General features: G+C 49.9%; 1 non-coding gene across 1 annotated transcript; it reads left to right on the top strand.

Moving 5' to 3' along the window:
• Nucleotides 1–376: 376 nt before the first annotated feature.
• Nucleotides 377–483, top strand: LOC127197662 (U6 spliceosomal RNA). Its single transcript, XR_007831718.1, has one exon. It is a non-coding gene; the product is annotated as a U6 spliceosomal RNA (small nuclear RNA).
• The last annotated feature ends 23,708 nt before the right edge of the window (nucleotides 484–24,191 follow it).

The following is a 24,191-nucleotide window of genomic DNA, read 5'->3' on the forward strand; positions in this document are numbered from 1 at the left end:
CAGATAAGGTCATATAATCATTTTTATTATAGCTTGTGCCCCTTCCATAATTTATCTGATTTTAATTCTATGCATAGACATAAGGTAGTAAATAGAGTCTTCCTAAACGTTCATTTGAGGACACAGTTTTCATTGTTTTGTCCCATTGCATATGCACCTCCGAATTAGTTCAGGCTGCCTCTCTAGAATGTATTAACAATACATTTGGGTACAAACTGTCTAAGTATGATGGTTTTAAGGTGAGGAGAATCTTACCCCATTGTTCAGAGCAGGTTGAGGTCCAACGTTGCTAGCACACTGTCCTCAGAGAAGGAAGGGTGTCCACAGTGCAGGTCAATAAGAAGCTGCCAAGTGCGCTGTTAGAAGTGCGAATGCAGTGCTCGCTTCGGCAGCACATATACTAAAATTGGAACGATACAGAGAAGATTAGCATGGCCCCTGCGCAAGGATGATACGCAAATTCGTGAAGCGTTCCATATTTTTGGGATAACCATTGAGATGTAACAAGAATAAATTAATAAAAAATTAAAAAAAAAAAAGAAGAAGAAGAAGTACGAATGTGCGCGTGACTTAAACCAAGTGCAGTGCGGGTCAGTCCATTCTTCCCTGTGCTGACTGTCTGGCTCCTGGAGATCATCCCATCTCTGCCTCTCAACTTCCTGCAGGAGCAGGTTTACAGACACGTGCCACCGTGTTAACTTACGTGGGTTATCAGGCTCAGGTCCCACACTTGCGTGGGAAGAGCCTCCCCAGCCCCTTGGGCTGGTTTTGTTGTGGATGATCTTTGCAGTTCCTACTGTGCCCATGGTGTTTTCACTGTTCCTCTTGGGCATTTTCGTCCACCTTTGTGTTGACACAGGGCCACTGCAGTGAGATAGGCCCTCGGCTCAGGAAACTGTTAAGCAGCAAGAGAACAAATAATCCCAACCTGGAATCTGCCGAACAACAAACAAGGCTAGATGAGGCGAGAGACAGCACAGCCCAGAACAAACACTGCTCCAGGATGTAGGCACGGACCCGCCCTGGTAAACTCCTCTGGGCCTTCCTGGTGCCCTGCTCAGCTGCCTACAGCTGTGACAGATGGTGTGGCCACCCCCCCCCCCCAAGTCCCTGGGTCAGTGCAGGTGTGATCAGGTCTGGCTTTGTGGGGAGCTGTAGTGACTCTCACGTAGGCTGAGTGCTAGGTTACTTAGCCGTTCCTCTGTACTAGGAGCTGATAAAACCTTTTGAAAACCCACGGAGCAGCCACGAGTTCCTGCCCTCAGCGTCTGAATACAACTGTCAGGAGGGACCTCGCTTTCTGTTTCCTTTTCCTGTTTGTTTTTGTCCCCAAGTTCGTGATATGACTGTCAGGGTCTCGGAGGACCCATCCGGTCACCCAGGCTGTCGGGTGTTACTCCGTCCTCCCATGCCCCTGAGCTCACGCAGGCTTTGTCATCCGGGATCATGGATACTCTGGGTGGTCAGAGGCACAACTCTTGCAGCAGCTCTTGGAGTCTGCAAGAGAGCCAAGGGTCTTACAGCGTTTGGGGGAAGAGTTCTGAGTTCTAACTGCTAATAGGCTACTGAAAACGGCAAGTGGGACCTAAGTGTCCATTAGGGTTACCATCTGTAGGACCACAGAGGACAGCTTTGAGGAGGCCCCTGCTGCTGTGACATGCTGGGGTCTTCTAGAGGGCGTGCTTTTTCTCCCAAGGTTGGAGGCACAAGGTCTGAAGGAGAAAGGCTGCAGCGAAAGGGAGCTGCTAACGGGAGCAAAGAGACAAAAGGTTTGGAAGGTGAGTCAGGGTGGGGTCCAACAAAGGTGGCAGAGTAGATCTCAGAGTCATCAGGCCCAGCCTAGTTTTGTTAGTTGTGGACAGGCGGGACTGAAGGTTAACTTCCTCACTGTCATCCCAAGCCCCAGTCAGACCAAATAGAAGCCATCTTTCTTCAAGGGACACTGTGGCAAGAGAGACTGTAGGAAGAGATGATGGAAGCGCGAAGGCTGGCCAGGCAGAGGAGGGAAACATGTGAGAGTGGCCCCGGGCTCTTAGTCGTGGTGCCACAGTGAGGTGAACGGGGAAGAGGCTGGCTCTGTGGAAGACGTGGTGGCGGAAGTGGGCTGTTCCCTCATATGCAAGCACGCAGACTTTGTGACTGTCACATTCAAAACACACCCACTCACACGCACACCCTCCCACAGTCTTCCGATGCCGGGGTACCGCCCCATTGAATCCTGCCTTTGTCTTTGGGTCTTTTGGTGGCCTGAGATTCTGCATTTGGTCCCTCAGCACTGGCAGTGAGGGCCAAGGTTCCGCTGGCCATTCTAGCGACAGACTGGACTGCGAGCGTGGAAACATGGAACCATGCCCCGGGCGAGCATGTCTGAAATCCTGACTTGACCACAGTTCGGGGTGTACGCCACAGTCGTCCTGGCTCCTCTTGTGCTGTTTGAGGACCACCTGGACCTTCCGACCCATCGGCCTCCTCTTGAGGCCCTGCACAAAGTTTTCTTCTCTAGGCCTAACTCTGCCTACCTTCCGACGCAGCTCCCAGTGGATCTATGCCTGAGGACCCCACAGCTGCGCCACTTCCTGCCACACAGTTAAGCTTTAAACACAACCGAGTAAGGAGGAATTTGGTGTTCCCGCAGCACAGCCACACTTCCAAATGTCCTCTCCACGTCCTCATCACGGAACTGCAGGGTCACCCTGGAAGGCCCCAGGCTTGTTGGGTGGGCCCGCTTCTCGGGAGCGCGCACCCCCAGCCCGTCCCCGCGAGGTGGGCGTGCCTGAGCGTGCATGGCTGACAGAGGGCGTGGTCATGGGCGGGGCCGGCGGCCTGGGGGGTGGGGCCGGCAGCGCTGTCCGGTGCTGAAGCTCGGCCGGCGCCGCCGCAGGAGCGCTGAGAGCGCCGCAAAAGGAGCTGGCGCCGCCTGGCCAAGTCCCCGCCGGTCCTCGCTCCCGCGCGGCCATGGACTGAGCGCCAACCGGCTGCGGGGATGGGGCCGCCGCTCCCGCTTTTGCTGCTGCTGCTGCTGCCGCCGCCACTGCCTCGCGCTCTGCCCGCCCCCGCGTCAGCCCGCGGCCGGCAGCTCCCGGGGCGCCTGGGTGAGTGAGGGGCGCCGGGATGGGAGCAGGCGCTGGGTCCTGTGTGCCCCGTGCGCAGCCGCAGGGCCCGCGGGCTCGCCGTGCGTCTTCCGGTCCTCGCCAGCTACGTGGGGCGGGTCTCGCCCCCCACCAACCCCCCCCCCCGCCTCAGTTTCCCTCGCCAGTGAGCGACCCCACCCCCTTTTGGCCACGGGTTCCCGCGTCAGGGACTAGGGATCCGGGACAGCTTAAGCATCGGTTGCCCACACCCCGTGTGTTTGTGCACCCCCGAGTGTCCACGCTTTGCGCGTGCCCCAAGTGTGTCTATGAGCCTTGCGTGCTCTCGTGTTCCCTACGTGTCCGTGTGCTCCGCGTGCAACCTGAAGGGCCAGGACGCGCCTTAGTGAGTGGCTGGGCCTATCCATGGAACCTGGCCTCCTTCTGCGCTGCACCTGCCTTCTTTTCCCTCTCAAGAGGCAAATCCTCAGTCTGCCGTTGAAGACTGGACCGACATTTTCCTTTCCTGACACGCGGAAGGAAAAGGGAAAGGCGACAGGGAGGGAGGGCGGAATTGGTGGCCTTTCTGACATGGCACCTCCCTCCTGCTAATCTTGTCTGTTAAGGAGATTTATCATAAAGCCAATGTTTGTAAGAGGCTTTGGGGCCAGAATTACCACACATAATGGACTAGAACAATCAGTGTTAGGGGAGAGAGTGTGCACCCCAGTGGATGGTAGGCGAGGAGGGATGAGCTGCAGGCCTGGCCTGAGCTCTCATCAGACCCCACACCTCCTTCCTCCTGCCTCTGGGCTACAGGGCTCTTTCAACCCTGCAAAACTCAAAGAAAGGGGCTGCAGGCAAGGAGGTAGTGGCTTTGCTTTCCCAGCCCTTGGGCTGGCTTAGGGCTGGTTCTCCTGCACTGTCCTGGCTTACAGATCTCTTCACACTGAAGGTCTAGTTTAGTTTGCAGCTGGAGGAAATAATTAGGATGGAAGGGAGGTCTCTGCCCACCACCTGAGGCTCCTTGAACAGGTCTTTTTCCAGACTTCTGTCCCAGGGCCAGTTCACAGGCCCCTTTATTCCTTCCTGGGTGGTTAAATGTGTCCTGCTTTCACCGTGTGTGTGTGTGTGTGTGTGTGTGTGTGTGTGTGTGTGTGTGTGTGGTGTTCTGTGGGAGTGAGGCTGTTGCCCTGTAGTCTACCCCAGATGATCCCAGAATGCTAAGATCCATCAATTTTCTCTCCCACATTCCTTTCTTACTGGCTAGAAGTTGGCCTGCCACTTCGTGGGAGAGCTGATTACCCCGATGGCTAGATGTCACCCTGCACAGGCACAGGGCTGGACACAGGTCAGGGAAAACCAGGGCAGTGGAGCTGGGCCTACCTAGTGGCACAGCATGGGAGGAGCTGCCGTTTTCCTAGGCACTTACTTGACGGCTTGTAGCGTTTTGCAAAAACCACCAAGAAAGGGGACTGAAGACGGGAGTGGAAGTGTGGCATAGGAAACCCAAAGGTGGAAGTGTTTGGAAATAAGCCTTTGACCCATCCTGGACACTTGCCTAACACAGCAGTGATGGCTTGACAGCAAGCACAGGTGATCCGTGTCATCAGAAAGGTGTGGCCTGCCTTGCTGGTCCACCCTGAACACAGCAGAAGTGCTGTGTGATGGCTCAGTGGCTAGTGCCCTGTCCATCTTGGGGTGGGTATGCTGTCACCGGCTGTGATGCGTGGTTTACAAGCCAGTCTCAGGAATGCTTGTCGAGATTCAGGGTTCATTTGGAGTGCTCTGAAGCCTCAGGGAAACGCGCATAGCCTCTCTGTTCCCCTGGCTCCTGCAGTATGCACTGACCCCAGCATTCCCTTCCCTTGGGCTGAGTGCATGGCTCTCCTTGAGTGCAGCCACCCATTCATAGGATTCCAGAGAGTGCATAGGGCTGGTAGCCTCATGAAAGGCAGCTGCTGCTGTGTTCCCTGTGGGCTTGTCTTATAGCAGCCATACCAACTGCCTTGAGTTAAATAGTCATACATGATTGAAGATACAGAAGGAAGGATTTGCCAGGGCTGAGGCCCTACTTCTCTGTCTTTCAGGGCTTGGGATTAAACTCATGGCATTGTGCATGCTAAGCAAGCACTCTACCACGGAGCTACATTCCAAGCCCAAGACCTATTTCTTTAATTACCTATTAATGTCTAATCTTGGGTTGATGCCTACAGAACATGATTGACGGTTGAAGGAGAGCCACCGTTTTTTGTTTTTGTTTTTTGTTTTTTTTTTTTTTTGTCTTTCTCCTCCATTGCGTCAAGTAGCCTTGCCGTTATTGTGGGTTAGAACCGGGGGTGCACGTCGTCAGGGTGGAAGGACTGTCCCTTCCTGTAGGAGACACCTTGAGTGAGCAGGGCAGGCTTTCTGTTTACATGGTGCCAAAGCTCTCAGTGAGACCCAGGGCCATCGGTGGTATTCATTCCCAGAGCTGCCCTCAGCACGTCGAGCCATACTCCAGGAGGCTGGATGCAGCCTCCATCTTACACGGCTTCACACCACTCTCTGTGGCACTTTAACTCTTGCACTGAGACCTCCCCTTCCATATGTGTGGCAGGGAAGGATCTCTGATGACCTTGATGATCTATGAAACCAGTTATAACTAGATGGGGGTGGGGAATCTCACGGCAGCCTATTGACTTGCTCATCGCACCCTCCCATGTTTGGGTGTCATTGCCCCCGCCCCCCCGCAGCCCCTGCCCTCTGCCTCTGTCTGGAACTTCAGGACCTCATGTTGTCCAGGTCCCCAGGACTCCTTCCTGAGGCGTGATGTAAACATAAGCTACCATTCTGAAATCCCATGAGGCCTGTTTGTAAATTTGCTCAGGTAGCCCCACACATGCCAAAAGGGCAGTTGTGCCAGACCCTGGCTGAAGTAACCAGCCCAAGTTTGCCGAAGCTGGGGCCCACATTTTGCACAGACCCTTCATTCTGACCCTTTGTTCCTGCCTTTCCACTTGCCCACATGCGCTTTCATTCACCAGGGAGCCCACGCAGAGCTAAGACGCAGAGCTGGCAGAGGCAGCATTCGGCTGGCTTTGTGAACTGCACAGCGTGATTGTTTATTTTTAAATCAAAAGATCCTTCCTCCCACAAAAGCGCAGATCCATGTTTGCCTCAGGAGGCCTGGAGATTTTCATTCTGTTGGGCTCTACAGACATGAGCAGCCCACCCTACCCTAGAGCCCCGATGTCTGTGAGCTGGCTCTGCCGTTGGCTGTGCGTCTGCAGCGGCCTTAGGGGTTGTGATCTAGCAAGGACCAGGGTATGTAGAAAACTCTTGTCTTCCAGCAGAAAGAGGTGCCAGACAATGGGGCTTGTGCACAGAACCAGACACCCCAGCATGGAGCTGTGAGGTGGCTGTTTCCTCTGTCCAGAGATGACAGCTCTGTGTGTCAGTCTGTGGGGGGACAGGCGGGGGAGTAAAAAGATGCCCCAAATGGCTCCTTTCTGCTGAGCCCTGCTGTGCATTTCAGTGCCTGCCAGCAGCTCTTCCCTCAGTTATGGACCAGAGGTCAGTGTCAGGTGTCCCTTGCCACCCTGTCCCCAGGAAGAGACCGCTCACCTAACTGCTCCCTCCTGGGCGGCCTCGGGCTCATCCTGCGCACATTCCTGGGACAACTTTTGTGCTTCCAACTACGGAGTTCTTATCTTGGCCTCCCATGCCCTGGGGGGACCAAGGTTGTAGTCTGGGGTCAGTCAGGTGGGCGGTAGGCGCCAGTGTTCAGTTCAAGGCCCAATGCTCTAATCAACCACAGCTTCCTGGAGATTCATTTATGTGGCAACTTATGTCCTTTTCATTTGTTTGCTTACAATGTTCTATTTTTTTCCACACATATTACCTGATTTGTGAATCAGTCTAGCTGTTTCTTCTTCTTCTTCTTCTTCCTCTTTTTCTTCTTCTTCTTCTTCTGAATGTGGGGTAAGAAGTGTTGTTGCTGGACGTGGTGGCAAACGCCTTTCATTCCAACACTTGGGAGGCAAAGGCACAGTGATCTCTGGGACTTCAAGGCCAGCCTGGGTCTACATAGTGAGTTCCAGAAGAGCTAACACTACATAGAGAGACCTTGTATCAATCAATCAATCAATCAATCAATCAATCAATCAATCAATGGAAGAAGTGAAAAAGTAGAAGCCTTGTTATTACTACTTCTTAGAGTGCCCACCTAGAATCGCAAACCCTTTGGTGTGCTGGCTAGCTATGCCAACCTGACATAACCTACAGTTATTTGGCAAAAGTGAACCTCAGTTGAGAAAACATGCCCCCTACCAGACTGACCTGTGGGCAAGCCTGTGGGGGCATGTTCTTGGTTGCTAGCTGATGGGCTGTGCCACTCTGGCCTGGTAGTCCTGGGTGCTATAATTACATGGGCTGAGCAAGCCATAAGGTGCAGTCAGTAGGCAGTGCTCCTCCGTGGTTTCTGCTTTACTTCCTGCCTCCAGGTCCCTGCCCTGCACAAGTTCTTGCCCTGACTCCCTCAGTGATGGAGCATGAAGTGAGCTTTGCGAGCTGAAATCAGCCCTTCCATCCCCAAGAATATCTATCTATCTATCTATCTATCTATCTATCTATCTATCTATCTATCTTAGGGTTAAGCTAAATGCAACTCTGGCTTTAGGAGGCAGATATTTAAGGATTGATTGTGTGCAAGCCTCAGTAGCTTAGGAGTCTCTTGTGTGTAGAAGGCACAGGAGAGCTGCAAGAAGAGGAGAGAGACTTTACCTGATCACCCCTGAGGTGAAGGCTGGTATGCCTGAGCTAGCCAGAAAGTTCTTATCTCCTCTGACATGATGTTCTGTCTCTCACAGAAAGCAAACAGCTGACCACGTGGTAAATCTCACTCCACTCAAAAGCACCTGGCAGCTGTTTCCACACTACTCTAAATTGACCTTGGTAAATGTAGACCCAGCTGGACTTGCTGTTTCTGATCAGGGCTGATAGAAGGCCCCAAACAGCTGTCTTCTCTGCTGCCTGGAAATGATGCAGAAGGTTTGTCCAAGGAAGGTCTTTTTTCTTTCTTTCTTTTAAGTCGTTGCTATGTCTAACAACCCTGCCAGATGCTCTTTAAATATCTGGGGCAGGAAGTAAAGTGGGTGAGGCTCCCCTGGGGGCACCTCCCATTGCTAGAGTTAACCTTTCTGAGATAACCACATCCAAACCCATACGTGGCCAATAGTGATATGTCCCTTTTCAGAAGTGAACTTTGAGCTGCGGCCTTTACCTCAGTAGCTCTGGGCCTTGGCTAGGGAAAAGGGTAGGTAGCAGTGTTCTCTATAAGCAAATTGGCTTTAAAAATGCATCTCTTCTTCTTCTCCTCCTCCTCCTCCTCCTTCTTCTTCTTTGTCTTCTTTTTTTGAGACAGGGTTTCTCTGTGTAGCCTTGGCTGTTCTGGACTCTCTTTTTTGTAGATCAGGATAGCCTCTAACTCACAGCGATCCGCCTGTCTCTGCCTCCCAAGTGCTGGGATTAAAGGCTTGCGTCACCGTGCCCGGCCTTGCTCTCGGCCTCTTCTAGGAGCTCTGCCTGATTTTGGGGAGCAAAGGTTACTTCCTGTCCACTCTAGGGAATAACTATTGGTCCTGTGAGAGAGGGTCATGTTGGGGGAGAATATACTCAGAGTTATAAAATACGTTGTTAAGCTTTGCCTTCGAAATTCAGTTTTAAAATCACTAGGGCCAGGAGACCATGGCTCTGTAGGGGATTGTGAATACTGGTCTTGTTGGGCCATGAGTTTGGTTCTCAGCACCCATATTGGATGCCTCACAGTTGCCTGATACTCCAGATCCAGGGCATCTTAGGCCTCTGGTCTCCACAGAACCTGTTCACACACTCACAGACACACAATTTTTAAAAAATCTGAGTTGAAAGAAAGGCAGTTACCATGCGTTGGGGGGTGAGAACGGCCCAACGGGTGAAGTTCTTTCCAGATAACCGTGAGCTGAGCTCAGATTCTCGCAACTCATGTAAAAGTTGGGTTGAGTGGTGCCTCTATGATCCCAGGGCTTAGAAGTCAGAGATTAGGGGTCCCAGCACTAGCTGGCTGGTTAGACTGGCTGGACCTGTGTTTAGTGTCCCTGTCTCAGTATATAGGGTGGAAAGTGATCAAAGACACAACATTAACTTCTGGCCTCCATAAACAAACATGCACCCGTATGCATGAGAATTGCCATGTGCACACGTGTTAAGCACACGTATGAACTGTTGACTTTATTTTGGCCCACAGTTCTACGTAGGTATTCAGGGGCTGCTGCAATGTGACCAGCTGCCTCAAGGTCCTGCCACCAGGACTGTCCTACCATAAGGAAGTACACACTTGAACTGAGAGCCAACATAAGTTGGCTTCCTCCCTTACGTAGCTTTTGCCAGGGTATTTTATCATAGTGACAGGATAAGCAACATATGGGGGACAACAGTGGCCCTGTAGAGTCACCCACATAGGCCTCCTTCCTTTCCTAGTGGGTAGCTCCAGTGCTGGGAGAGTGCCTGCTTTAGAACTCTGTCTCCCACAGGAACATGCAGCTCCAACTGAGCAAGGGGGCTGTAGCCTCCACCCCCTGGCCTCTGGGGTGGGACAGGCTCATCTTTTCTACCACCCATCTGTCAGGTGGCCACTCGCAGGACTGGTCCAGGGCACAGTCAAAATGCTCTTTGATTAGGTGTGGATTTTACATTGGGTTTTTAAAAAAAGATTTATTTATTTATTATATATACAGCATTCTGCCTGAAAGCTAGAAGAGAGCACCAGATCTCCTTATAGATGGTTGTGAGCCACCATGTGGTTGCTGGGAATTGAACTCATGACCTTTGGAAGAGCAGTCAGTGCTCTTAACCTCTGAGCCATCTCTCCAGCCCCACATTGGGTTTTATGCTATTCAACAGATTCAAATATTTGGCTTGCTTTCAGGAGTTTTGATATTGAAGATAGATGGCTTACTTTTGAAACATTTAGCCTTTCCATAATGGCAGGAATAAAACGGTAACCTATGAAGTGAGGCATCTATAAAGCTGATTTTCCAAACACTTCCAAACATGTTTGCATCAGCTGGCACAGAAGCTCCAAGGGCACATGCTCTCTCATTCTCATCTTAAAGAGGACAGTGAGCCATTAAAAGGAACTGCTCTGGACCAATTTGCCACCAAGCATAAGACACAACCCACCTACGCTCACATTTCCCCTATGGCATCTCTTACTCTGAAGTATGCAGGGAAGGCAGGCATAGCAACCCCACCCTGCCACACGGCGTTTTGACCTTCAAGCCCTGGATGGTTTTCTGGTTTCTGAGCAGAGTCCCGCAGGCAGCTATAGGTTGTCTGGGACTCGCTGGAAGGACTCTGGGAGAGAGGCAGAACAGTTTTCCACAGGGAAGAGGCACTTCCTGAGCAGTGCAGGCCAGTCCTAGCTTAGCGTCCAGCACATCAGCTTGTGTGTGATAGAGCAATTGCTTGTTCTGGCTGTGACTTGTGCTGCATGTGGCCTGCTGCTAGCGCTGGCTGTGGCTTGTGCTAGCTGTGGCCTACTGCTAGCACTGGCTGTGGCCTGCTGCTGGGGCTGGCTGTGGCCTGCTGCTGGGGCTGGCTATGGCCTGCTGCTAGCGCTGGCAGTGGCTACTGTTGCTCTGTCTGCTCTGGCAGCGCTGTAATGCAGCTCATGGCTGCCAGGCTGAGATGTGACTTGAGGCCTGCTCAGCTGCGAGCACGTTCTCTGAGACAGCCCGAGCTTGGTAAATAAGATTTCTCATGGAGAACACAGTAAGACGTTTGGGAGAAGTATCCTGAGTGCCAACAGAGGGCTCCCACCTCATCTGTTTCTACCAAGAGCCCCAAAGTGTCCTTCCTTACCTGTAGTAGAGCTAATTAGCCTCTACTCCACCAGTGTTATAGAATCCTAGTCAAAGATAGCATTGAAAGTCACTGTGGGACACAAGCTCCCTGTCTCCTTACACCTGAGTTCTCACACCCGCATCTTCTTCAAGCCTCAGCTGCCTCAATCTGCATCTTTATCTCCACTGGCTTTATACAGATGTTCTCACACCTGTATCATGGCCTCACCTCCCAACTCCAACATCCTCACACTTGCCTTCTCAACCCAGCCTTCTCATTCTTGCCTGGTCCCTCCGGTGCTCCCAAGCCTGCAACCCTCACGTCTGCATCCTTACTCCAGCATCCTTGTACCTACCCACCCCCACCCCAGTCTCTTCACACTTTCATCTTCATTACAGCCTCTCTACCCTGTACTCTCACTACTGCACCCTCACACCTGCATTTCGACAACCCCCGCTCCGGACCCCACACATATGTTCGTTACATCATGCTCACACCTGTTTTATCATGGTGCCTGGTTCTTAGGTCTATGAAATAGGCAATATCAAGTTGGATACTCGATTACAGAAACTGTGCTGTTTTTCTGAAATGAAAAGTATATTTTAGCCGGGCATACATAGTGAGAAACCCCTTTAATCCGAGCACTCAGGAAGCAGAGACGGGTGGATCTCTGTGAGTTCAAGTCTAGCCTGATCTACACAGTGAGTTCCAGGACAGCCAGAGCTACATAGTGATATCCTATCTCAAAAATAGGTAGATAGATAGATAGATAGATAGATAGATAGATAGATAGATAGATAAATGTACATTTTAACAAAATAAAACTGTAGGTGAATTTGCAAGCATAGTGCGGCGTATAGGACGGGCAATGACCCCAGACTGACAGGAGACAATGTACGGCACAGAATAGACACTCAAGAGGTTGTCCTGCTTGTTAGCATACTGTGCTTGTATTTGAAATAGAGAAAAACGGGAAGGCCTTACTTTATTGTTGAATGCATGTATAACCAAGTGCCCCCAGCTAGCGAACAGACCTGACTGTATAGACAGAGGAGGATAATTAAAGGTGGCAGCCTCACTCGATGTGTTTCACACCATCGCTCCTAGCAGCCTGAAGCCCTTTAACACAGGAAATATGGCTTCCCTGATGGTTACACATCTATCATGACCTTGAGTGGAAAGTGTAGCAGATAAGGATACAAGAGCATACTGGATTTGTTTTTAATGTGTGTGGGTGCTTTGCCTGCATGTATGTCTGTGCCCCACACAAGTGCCCAGTGCCCACGGCAGCCCAAAGGGGCTATCCTCTTCTCTAGAACTGGAGTTGCAGATGGTTGCAATCCAACATGGGGGGTGCTGGGAATCAAACCTAGGTCCTCTGGAAGACTAGCAAGTACTCTTACTGGCTAAGACATCCTCTCTAGTCTCAGGTATATATCATCACCATCTTTGCAGATAAATTATTTTCTTTAAAATGTTTTATCAGTAAACATTTGATAAATGCAAAATTTGAAGTAATTTCAGAAGTATGTTTGACATGTCTAGATTGCACTGCTTTTGCGCGGTCTGAGGATGGCCTCTCAAATGGCCTATGCATCCTCTATTGTACTATCATGTAATCCAGCCTGGCTGTGCTTTGCTATGGGTCACAGGCAGGCGTGGGAGGACTTGCTGGCCAGTCCTAGGATATAGGATGATGTGGTGAGGGAGGGAGCCCAGTGGGGACCTGCTGGGGAGGCCTACAGCACCCTCCACAGGACTTTATGTGGGGCTGTGTCAGGTTCCTGAGTACAGCCCTCAGTTGGTCTCTGTTCCTGCTTCTTGCTTCTTTCCTTCTATAGCCAGCCTTTCTCTCAAAGGAACAAAGATGGGAGTCAGCACTCATCTCGCCCTCCTGACTCACAGGAACCCTCAGGACTATGGAGACCAGGCACTTCATGGATGAGATGGTGGGATGTGGGCAGGATGTGCCTCTCCACCTTACTCCAGAGCCTTGTTCTGTCCTCTCTACCACTTACGAAGATCTGTGGTTCTGTTGCTACCAGCCAGCTTGGGTACTAGTATATGGCCAATGGTCATGTCTTTGCAACTCAGAGACACAGATGAGGGATGTGGGTTGATGCACCAGTGGCATGCTGGGATTGGTGGTGGACCAGTAATGTGGGTTCTGGGGTAGGTTCAGGGCAAGAGTAAGCTCCTATTTTCAAACTTGTGGGCTGGAACATGCAACCAACCAAGCAACCAACAATATTGTGTGTGTGTGTGTGTGTGTGTGTGTGTGAGAGAGAGAGAGAGAGAGAGAGAGAGAGAGAGAGAGAGAGAGAGAGAGAGAAAGAGAGAGATTTGTCATCCATCTACTCACGTGGACACACTGTTGGTGCATTTTTTTACACTAGTTTATTTGGGTTCTTATGTCTACCACCCCACTCCCCCTTCCACTAATCCCTTCCAACCTCCCAACACTAGGTAGGAGAGAGAGAAGGTTAGAGGGGAAAGGGGATGTAGGTTCTCTTTAAACTACTTCCTGTTGATTAGGGTCACCGGGTTCCTTGGGGCAAGTCCAATCTTTGTAGTCTGGGCATCTCCAAGTTCGCGCCAACGCACAACAGCAGAAGCCAGAAACAGAAGGAGGGAGCAACAGCCACCTTCCTCTTCTTCAGAGCGCCACTTTCTCTCTGGGCTCTGGCATTTATTCCCTCTCCAGAGTCCTCAGGATTAAACTCTGTGTAGCTGGCGAAGATCACGCCCATGCTAGTGCAGGAGACAACCACGGTTAATCCTGTGAACAAGCTGAAGCAGCCCCATATCCCACACCTGAGAATTAAAACAAAAGCATGTTCATGTAACATAACTGGGTTTTTAAAGAAACCAAAACTCTCACTACAACACACACAGATGTTCGTGAAGGATAGAGCTGTTTCTCAGATGTTGTCACTTTGTTTTATCAGATGACAGGGTCTCTCCCTGGAATCTGAGGCTGTCCCTTCAGGCTAGGCTTGGTTGGCTACTGAGCCCCAGGAATACACTTGCTTTTGTCTTCCTAACACTGGGGTTACAGTAAAGCACCATGGTGCGTGGCTTTATACGTGGCTACTAGGGACTGAGCTCAGGCCCTGACTTTTACCAACTGAGGTATCTCTCCAGTCTGGACCAAGTAACTTTCAAATAGCAAGAACCATGTTCCTCAATAAAAACTGGATTTTTAGTGTAGTCTGGCAGAAATCATGTTCTCCTAGTTCTCCATTTTTTATTGTATCTCAAGCAATTGTCTGTTCTTAGAATGTTAAAAAAAAAAAAAAAAAAAAAGCCAAACTGACTCTCTCAGGGCACTGGTGGCAGGCACAGCACACAACCCAGAAGTATGTGTGTCACATTACTGGAAATCCTTGTATATAGCTCATATGACAAGTACTTGGGCAAAGAAATGCCAAGAGACTTCTGTTCATTAAAAATGTGGGAGCTGCACGGGACAAGGCAACGTGAAAAGCTAGTAATGAAGCCGTGCCGGTTGGTTCTGTTTAGCGTCTTTGGGAAGATACGGATCTTGAAGAATGTCTTGATTTGTTGTTATTCTGAGAAAGTAAAAATGCAGCTAACTAAATTTTTGGATACTTATATAGATATTGTGCCTGTTATTATTTGTCACAGGTTTCTTTTGAGGGAGCAGTTTAGATACAAAGTCCTTTTGGAGTGTGAGTAAATGATATTATTGACAATATCAGTGAGCATTTAATGGCAAAGAGTGATACTCTTGCTCTTAAATTGGCATTGCTAAACAATACACAGCATTTCTCAGTGATTAAATGTTTATTGTAGTAACACTAAAAGAACATCAGATACATAGAGTTTAAATTCAAGTAGTATGTGGGAAAAGAATGTTCCAGATTGTTCCAAGTAACCTTACAAAAAATGACACACTTAGCTCCAGACCTAAAGCTAGTTTACCCTTGAACAGCACAGGCATACATACTGCTGTCATGTTCCACACGCTAGAAATTTTCCAGAATGCTAAAAGGTCCTGCTTTCCCAAGCAAAATCCGTGAGTAAGTGAGGGGAAGCATCCCCGAGGAAGGCATGGTGGGTCACTCCAAGCTGCAACTAGAGGAGAAGAGGTTCTGGAAACAATCACTTCTTTTGAGTAAGCCAGCAGTTCTCACTTGAGAGGGCCGAGCCCCGAGTGAGCGTGGCTAGCTCCTCAGTGGCTCCAATGCCCACGCTGTGCAGGATGGACCCAGGAGAACCGACCTATCAAGAAGCTGGCAATGCTTTGGGCTAGCACGTCTGAAGAAGAGTGAGCACGTAGGGATGTTGCTGGTGACGCATGGGTTCTGTGTGGGCAGCAAGAAGTGGCTCTGTGGGGGGCAGCACTGTCTGGCATCAGTGAGATATTGGGGTCAGTCCCCACTGTTGCGAAGCAGCGTCCTCCGAGACAAAACATCGTGTCTTAGAAGGAAGCTCATTGAAATGCAGGATGTTACGGAGGGAGGTGAAGAATTCCATCCTGAGGGGACGTTCATTAATCTCAGGGAGTAACAATGCTACAGTTTCAGGAGGCCACCAAACTGAGCAGGGCCACTAGGTCGCTTCCTCTCTGCGCATGTGTGTGCTGTCCTGTACGCCTGCACTTGAGGAAGCTTTACGGGGAAGAGGGGGTGGAGCCTCCTTGTTGCGGCCGCGGATCTCATTGGGAGAGTTTTGTCCCTGCCTGGTGTGTGCAGAGATGGGAAGTATGGGCCACTGAGTCGCCAGCCTGGGATTTTCTTCCCTGGAGCTGTGTTAAGCTCACCCTTGACCTTGTTCAGCTGCAGAGAGTTTGAGTACGTGCGGGTTGTCCGTCTGCACGAGAACAGCCCGTTGCGGGCTCCTACCAGAGCCGCAGCCTTCACTACCATATCAGACGTGACTGATGCTAAACATGCCTTGTCAGAAACCTAGGTGGACACACTGTGCTTCCCCACAATGTCAGAATTTACTGCATCAAAAGAAACTTACCGGTTGCTTGTTTTATTCCCTGTAATTTGCCAAGTATTTTCCATTTCCCATGATAGCTGGCTCTTGGTAAGCACAGCTTCTTTTATTCTGATCTTTCAAAAAAATTGTGTTTTATTTTTGAGTATGTGTTATGGATGTCTGTGTGACTGCATGTGCACATGTGGGTGCAGATACCCATGGAGACCAGAGGAGGGTGCTAGGTCCCCGGCAACTGGAGTGACAGGTACTTGCAGTATGTGCTCTTACCCACGGACGCGTCATCTCTTCAGCTCTGATTTTAAAGGTTTATTTTAATTTTAACTTGGTATGTATGTTTGTTTCTGTGTGGGTATGTATACTTGTGAGTATGCTTTTATTCCATACTCTCAGACCATAGGTTACACATCACACAATGAATCTCTCTGTCTCTGTCTGTCTGTCTCTGTGTGTGATAGAGATAGAGATAGATGATAGAATAAATAGACCATAACCACAGAGGGCTACATGAGCCCCAGCAGAGGAGGAAGGCTGACAGAGGTGCAGTGAGTGGGGCAGGGTAGGTGAGCAACCTGTTGAAGATGCCACGCAGGGTCCTAGTGCAGACTCGCACATTTGAGCTGACCCTTAGGGCTGAGCTGCAGATGTAGGAGTGATTCCAGGCAGATGAATGGGTGCGGCCCTGGATGGGGATTTGAGCAGACTGTACCAGGCAGTGAAGACAAAACCGAGTGAAAACCTCTAGAACAGGTAGGCATTCTCTTAATGTTTGTATGTGTGTGCGTGTGTGCACGTGTGTGTGTGCGCATGCGTATGTATGTGTGTGTATGTGTGTGTGTGTGCATGCATATGCATGTATGTGTGTGTGTGTGGGTGTGTGTATGTGCATGCATATGCATGTGTGTGTATGTGTGTGCATGTGTGTGTGCATGCATGTGCATGTATGTGTGTGTGTATGTGTGTGCATGTGTGTATATGTGTGTGCGTGTGTGCACGTGTGTGCACATGCATATGCATGTGTGTGTATGTGTGTGTGTGTGCATGCATATGCATGTATGTGTGTGTGTGTGCACATGCATATGTATGTGTGTGTATGTGTGCACGTGTGTGTGTGTGCATGCATATGTATGTGTGTGTATGTGTGTGCGTGTGTGTGCATGCATATGCATGTATGTGTGTGTGTGGGTGTGTGTATGTGCATGCATATGTATGTGTGTGTATGTGTGTGTGTGCATGCATATGTATGTATGTGTGTGTGTGTGGGTGTGTGTATGTGCATGCATATGCATGTGTGTGTATGTGTGTGCATGTGTGTGTGCATGCATGTGCATGTATGTGTGTGTGTATGTGTGTGCATGTGTGTATATGTGTGTGCGTGTGTGCACATGCATATGCATGTGTGTGTATGTGTGTGCGTGTGTGCACGTGTGTGTGTGCGCATGCGTATGTATGTGTGTGTATGTGTGTGCGTGTGTGTGCATGCATATGCATGTATGTGTGTGTGTGGGTGTGTGTATGTGCATGCATATGCATGTGTGTGTATGTGTGTGCATGTGTGTATATGTGTGTGCGTGCACACACTTGTGCACATACAGGTAGTCAGATGACAGGTGGAATAGTTAACTTCACAGTAGTAGGTGTGTACTGTTTTTTGGGAGTTTGATCTTCTTTGGTCTGATGTGTCCGGCACATTTTGGACCTGTTTTTCCTGAGGGGCTAAAGATAGCCATGAGTTCACAGGGTCCCAACCTACTTTGAGGAGTTTATAAGCTTAGTGCCTTGTGGGCGCTGCTGGAGAGGCAGCACTGTTTGTGTCCATGAGGTGCTTGTTTACCCTGAGTCTGTGTTTGTATTCTAAATGAGCCAAAAGCTGCTTGTAAGGTAGAGCCGCTCACCTCACCCAGCACGAGGTGAAGCCTAGAAACCATGGCCTCACCCCATTTGGAACAGTGTAGAGCAAGGCACACACTGTCCTCACAGCTGAGTGTGCTTGTGGGGAGACACCACTTCCTGTTAATACACAAACCATCAAGCACAGGGCTCAAGTGCTGGGGATGGTCCTTGGGCCAGCATTATCACTGTGTGAGCAGTGTCTATGCCAGGGGGTGCAGAAAGAGTCGTAAGAGCATGTGGTTATGGGGCTCTAACCACAACCTCTGGGGTTGGAGTTGACGTCTGTCTCCCTCTGTCCCCTCCTCCTTCACCCATGTATGCATATGTGTATGAGTGCATATGGAAGCCACATTTGAAATAGATGTCTTCCTCAACCACCTCTCCACCTTATTTTCTGAGACTGGGTCTCTCCTTGAACCTGGAACTCAGTGACTTGGCTAGACTGGAAATCCCCCTGTGTCTGCCTCCCTGGTGCTCACAGGTGTGGGCAGACACACACAGGTGTGTGTCACCATGCCAGAGTTTTATGTGGGTGCTGGAAATCTTAACTTCTGTCCCATACTTGTTTGAAAGTACGTTTCCATCTCCCTAGCCCCAGTATTTATTTTTTAAAAAATGATTCAGGAAAGTGGTGAATTTCCTAAGTACTCTCGTGCCGAAACCGATCAACTGTGTCTAGAAACTGCAATGCCTTGTTGGCTCCAAGGAGTGGCGTTTCTGGATTCCAAGGCAAGCTCTCTCTTTACCCACTTGAATTCGTTTGGTCCAAGTAGCATGAGGTGTTTCTGCGATGCTTACACTGTGCAGAGACTATTTCTGCACTGACGCACAGGAAGTGCCCCTACTAACACCCCTCTTTTAAATTTGGGCTCTGATTGATTCTAAGAATGTCTCAGGATGACTTACGCTCTCTTCAGCTCAGAAAATGTCAGGGAATGAGACCCACTTAGTTAGTTGGGATACAGTGTAAACCATTCAGAAATCATAAACGCACTTCCTCAAGGTTCACAGCGGGGCTGGCAGCCAGTGGTCTATACTGTGCAGCCATCTTTACTTAGAAACTGGCTTCTCTAGAGCAGTGTAGGCACCACTGAAGAGTAGGCTGTGAAACTCGCTGGCAGAGCACTCCGGGATGTGATGGCCCCTTCCACAGACGGTACCAGAGGATCTGGGATGGATGTTAGAACATTTACAACATGCTCATGAAGAGCTGCAAAGACCCAGAAGCAGGGGGAGGGGCACAGTGGGCATGGGAGGTCATCTTTCCGTGGAGGGGTTACCATTCCTGGGACGCAGGGGCCATATGTCTTGGCCAAGGTTCAGGCTGTGCCTCAGGCCTGAGTGGGGAAGGTGCAGGGCATGGGCAGGCTGCCTCTCATAGAGATATACCCTGGTTCCATACCGATTAGAATCAAAGGGCCTGCTGGGATCCATAAACGTCAGTGCCATGAATATACTATGCCGAGAATACAGAGCAGCACACTTGTCTTTCCACAGTGTCAACATCTATAAGGTCAGTAGGTTTACGAGCGCCACCAGTTTCACTGACCCGAGAACTCTTGGAATCGCTTGGAACAATGATAAATTCTTTGTTCCTTCGATCTCAGTCACCAGTGTCTGCAACAGGCAAGTCACACTCCAGCTACATCCAGGTTACAGGAAGTTGGGAGAGGTTGAAGAGTTTACAAGAATTGAAAGCAAGAAAGCAAGCAAACAAGCAAGCCAGCCAGCCAGCCAGCCAGCCAGCCAGTCAGCCAGCCAGCCAGCCAGCCAGCCAGCCAGCCAGCCAGCCAGCCAGCAAGCAAAAGAGTCAATGTAAGTGGCCAAGTATTCATGTACAAAGCAAACATGGAGCTGTTGAGGGAAGAATTTGGGTAGCCTCAAGGTGGCAACCCTGACAGCAGGCAGGACTGCGCAGCACTGAGCCCAAGGATGGCTGCGATGTGTTGTCTGGAAGTTTCCTGAGCAGAGTCTGCGGTTGGAGTGGTCCACGGGAGAGTGATGGGTTGGTTTTTGCAGCCTGAAGTGCCCCTCCTTACATGTGTCTCTGTGTCCATGGTCTGGTCTAAAATCTGCTCTCCTCTAGTGGTGGTTTACTTTTACAGATAGGTTCTTTTGACAAGTTGTTTCGGAACTGTGCTGAATCTTCGCATTACTCCACTTAGCTTTGCTCTGTCCAGAGATGCGAAAGTGTGCAGGATATTTGCGTACATAAGAGATTTTGTTTAGTGCCGAGGTCATGCACACCAGCACCGGGCATTTGCTGAAAGGAAATAAGAGCTTTGACACAGCTCTCTACTTTCACCATAAACTAACACCATAAACTAACAGTGCAGCTGTCCCATAGACCAGATAACCAGGCCCAAAGACAAACATATTTTTAGCACCTGGATCAAATGTCAATGTGGGCTCAGCCTTCAGGCACCGTGTGGCAGATGTGACGAGGCAGCCCTTCTCCTAGAGTCTCTCTTTCTGGGCCCTCCCCTACCTTCACAAGGTCCCCAGGGCCTTTCTGACCCAGCACTTTCCCTGTGCCTGTCTTTGTGGCCATGGTTAACTCACTTGGTGTTGGAGGTCGCTGTGCGCTGTGTGTATTGATCTCAGTTTGGGAAGTTCTCATTTGGCTCCGTGAGACAAGTCTGGTGAACGACCGTGACATGAGAGGCTGACGTTTGGCTTGGAAAGGAGCAGCATGGCTGAGGCCGACTCTTTTGGGCCCCTTTAAGTGAGATACTCTTCATTAGGTGTGCTGACAATGAAATAGAAACACTTCAGAAGCAAAACGGCCCACACAATCAACCGAAGCCACAGGGAGTTGGTGAGAGACCAAAGCGCCTTCAGTAGCGGGCAGGCCTAGTGTGAGCACTGCATGCTCCATCTGGGCTGTCTGGGCCCCCTGGACCCTGAGGCTGGCATCTGTGGAACTCATGCTATAAAATGGTTCTTAGCCTCTTTGGATTGTTTCATGTCATTATGAGAAAATACTGAAGATGAAAAACTCGCAAAAGGGAAATGCGATTAGAAGGAAAAATTCAAGAGTATCTATGCTCTTGCCTCGGTCTGCCTTTACTGCTGCAAAGTTGGTCGATTTCCACATAGGCATGAAATAAGATCCCTAGCCCATAGCCCAGACCCCACAGAGGTGGGTGAAACTGGGGTGTCTGGAATCTCTGTGTCCACTGCTCCGGGTTCCTGTTTTTAATTTGCAGAGTTCTGGGTCTTCAATGGCCCAATACCAGGCTGAGTGGCTGGGAATTAATAACAATATAAAGATTACAAAGACGTAGGAGGAAACCCTTGGAATTCACCATAGTTTGCAGGTAGGAGGACCAGGGTCCGAGGCCAACTGTGTGTGCAACTGCAGCTCAAGGATGCAGGCGAGAGGACCCTGGAGAGGATCTACCTGAGATGCTCACATTCCTTTTCAGAACCTGGAGGTGTGAGACAGAAATGTATGAACAGCCCAGCCACACCTGACACTTGGCAGTCTAAGATATGTCCCTCTAGAGAAGCCGGTGAAGTGGCCTTGCCAAGGGTAGAGCTCTTGTCGCAGCCTGTGCAAGCTCCAGCATTTGAACAACTGGGCCCCTCCAGAGCTCTTCAGAAGAGTCTCCTCCACAGGTGGCTTTTCCTGGCTGTCCCCTCTGTGATACACAAAGTGGGTGAAACATCAGCATTTCACGGAGAAAGCACTGTCCCTGTACACTTCCATGTGTGCTTAGGACTGGCTGTTTCTTCTTCCACGCGAGGGTTGTAGAGTTGCAGGTTGGGCTGATGATTCCATATGCTCTTATTATTAATCTGTCTGTCTCTGTCTCTGTCTCTCTGTCTCTCTCTGTCTGTCTCTGTCTGTCTGACTGTCTGTCTCTCTCTCTCTCTGTATGTATGTGCGTGTGCTCTTGCACATGCATTTGAGTATCTTAGTTATTTATTTATTGCTGTGATGAAACCTCATGGGAAAGATAACCTACAGAAGAAGGCACTTAATGTGGTTTATGGATTCAGAGAATTTGACTCCACAATGGCAGAGCAAAGGCACAGCTGAGAGCTCACATCTTGATCCACAACTACAAGGCAGAGAGAGGGCGGTGTGAGCTCTGGAACCCCAAATCTCACCCTCAATGATACACCTTCTCCAACACCTCTCAATCCTTCCCAAATAGCTCCATTAACTGGTGGAATTCAAATACACAAGCCTACGAGGGGCATTCCCGTAAGGTTTATGAGATTGGCATACAGGATATAGTCTGGCTAATCCAACACGTGCTTTCTCACACATATGACGGAATGTCTCAGTCCTTGAGGCCAGATGTCTCAGAAGTCCCAATCTGGCACTAAAGGCCTGAAGGTTTCTGAAGAGCTGCTGGTTTCTAGTCTGTACTGGAAGTCTGAAGAAGCAGTTTCTAAAAATAGCAAAGGAACAATACGGCTACATGATAGATGAACTTGTCAGCAAGAGTGAAGGAATGCAGGCAAACGCAAAGGTTCCCTGAAGCGTGTGCTTCCCACATAATGGGGGTGGGGAAGCTTTTTCATTTCAAATAATCTGAACAAGAAAACCCCTCACAGCATTTTCCTCATACTTCAGGGTTAGTTGCTTCTAGATCCATTTAAACTGACACCCAAGATTAGTCACCACAGCACCACATGCTTGCATGGCACAGATGGAGAAGAGTAGGGAGCTGGGGGGTGGACTGGCCCACCTCACCCCTTTCTACCCTCAGGACATTTCCCGTGGGTAAGTGTCAGACCTAACCTCTGCAGTGCCTTTCCCAAAGCTCCCGTCTTCACTTCTTCACTGTCTGTCCCTTTTTTTTTTTTTTTTTAGCACAAGCCTCTGTCTCCTCAAGGGTATATATTTCCTCCCTGCTAATTAACTTGTGGCCTCACTGGGGACCTGCTTGCCATGGCCCTTGTGTGGCACCAGCCTCCATGCCTGTTAATGAGTAAGAGCCAGAAGCCTGAACAGACCTGCCAGGCTTCAGCTTTGACATTTTACATGGCAACAGTGAAAAGCTTTTCCAAAATAAAGATGGCCAGTGTAATAGCTAATAGATTTTGCATGAGGTGTGGATCTGTTGCCACATTTAGCCTTGTCAGGCCTGTTGGTCACTGTGAAGGGGCAAGGTGCAGAGTGCAGGAATTCTGTAGCCTAGCAGATGGTACAGGCCATTTAACCACGGGCTGATGTGGTGTCAGGTGCCCTGTAGTCTGGGAACCTTGAGATTTCCTCTGACTTCTGATTGTCCCCATGCATGGACAGGAACTGAAAGTGTGTGGGAGCTGAAGCAGAGGGAAGGGGTCTCCTCCTCCTCCTCTTCCTCCTCCTCCTTTTATAATTTACGTACTTTACATCCCAATTGAAGCCCCCTCCCTCGTCTTCTCCAGGTACACCCCTTTCTTCCCTCTTCCCCTCCCCCTCCACTCATCCTCAGAAAGGGGGAGCCCTCCTCCCCTATCATCTGACCCTAGCCTATCAAGTCTCATCTGTACCGCCTGCGTCCTCTTCCTCTGTGGCCTGGCAAGGCCGCCCCGCCAGGGGGAAGTGATCAATGAGTGGGCAGCAGAGTCCATGGCAGAGGCAGCCCCTGCTCCCCATATTAGGGGACCCACATGGAGACTGAGCTGCCTATCAACTACATCTGAGCTGGGGCTCTAGGCCCTCTCCATGCCTGGTCCTTGGTTGGTACATCAGTGTCAGCAGGCCCTCCTGGGTGCACATTTGTAGGGTCTGTTGTTTTCCTTGTGGCGCTCCTGTTCTCTCCGGGTCCTTCTATCCCCTAACTCCTCCAAAAGACTCCCTGTGCTCTACCCCAAAGTTTGGCTGTGAGTCTCAGCATCTGCTTTGAGCCCTGACTAAGTAGAGTGTTTCAAAGAACCTCTATGGTAGGCTCCCGTCCTGTTCCCTCTCTTCAACCTCTTCTTGTGTCTGTTCTATCTGTCCATCTGAATGAGAATTAAGCATCCTCCCTAGGGCCCTCCTTGTTATTTAGCCTCTTTAGGTCTGTGTACTGTAGTGTTGTTATCCTGTATTATGTGGCTAATATCCACTTATAAGTGAGCATGTACCATGCGTGTCATTTTGGGTCTGGGTTACCTCACTTAGAATGATCTTTTCTAGTTCCATCCACTTGCCTGCAAATTTCAAGATTTCCTTGTTTTTAATGGCTGAGTAGCATCTCAATGTGTACATGGTTCTCATATCTGCCTCCTACTAGAGCAAACTGATGGAGATAAGAGATCTTTTCTCCTTTAGACTCCTTTGATGGAGAAGGTTCAGAACCGAGACAAGGCTCTGTGTGTCTCAGTTATATCACCTGAATTACAGAGTGAGATTCTGTCCTATGTCCCAGAGCTGGAGGTCAGGCCAGTCCGTGGCCTGCACAGAAGGCCTACGGA

The sequence above is a fragment of the Acomys russatus genome, chromosome 1, assembly GCF_903995435.1.
Source record: "Acomys russatus chromosome 1, mAcoRus1.1, whole genome shotgun sequence".
NCBI lineage: Eukaryota > Metazoa > Chordata > Mammalia > Rodentia > Muridae > Acomys > Acomys russatus.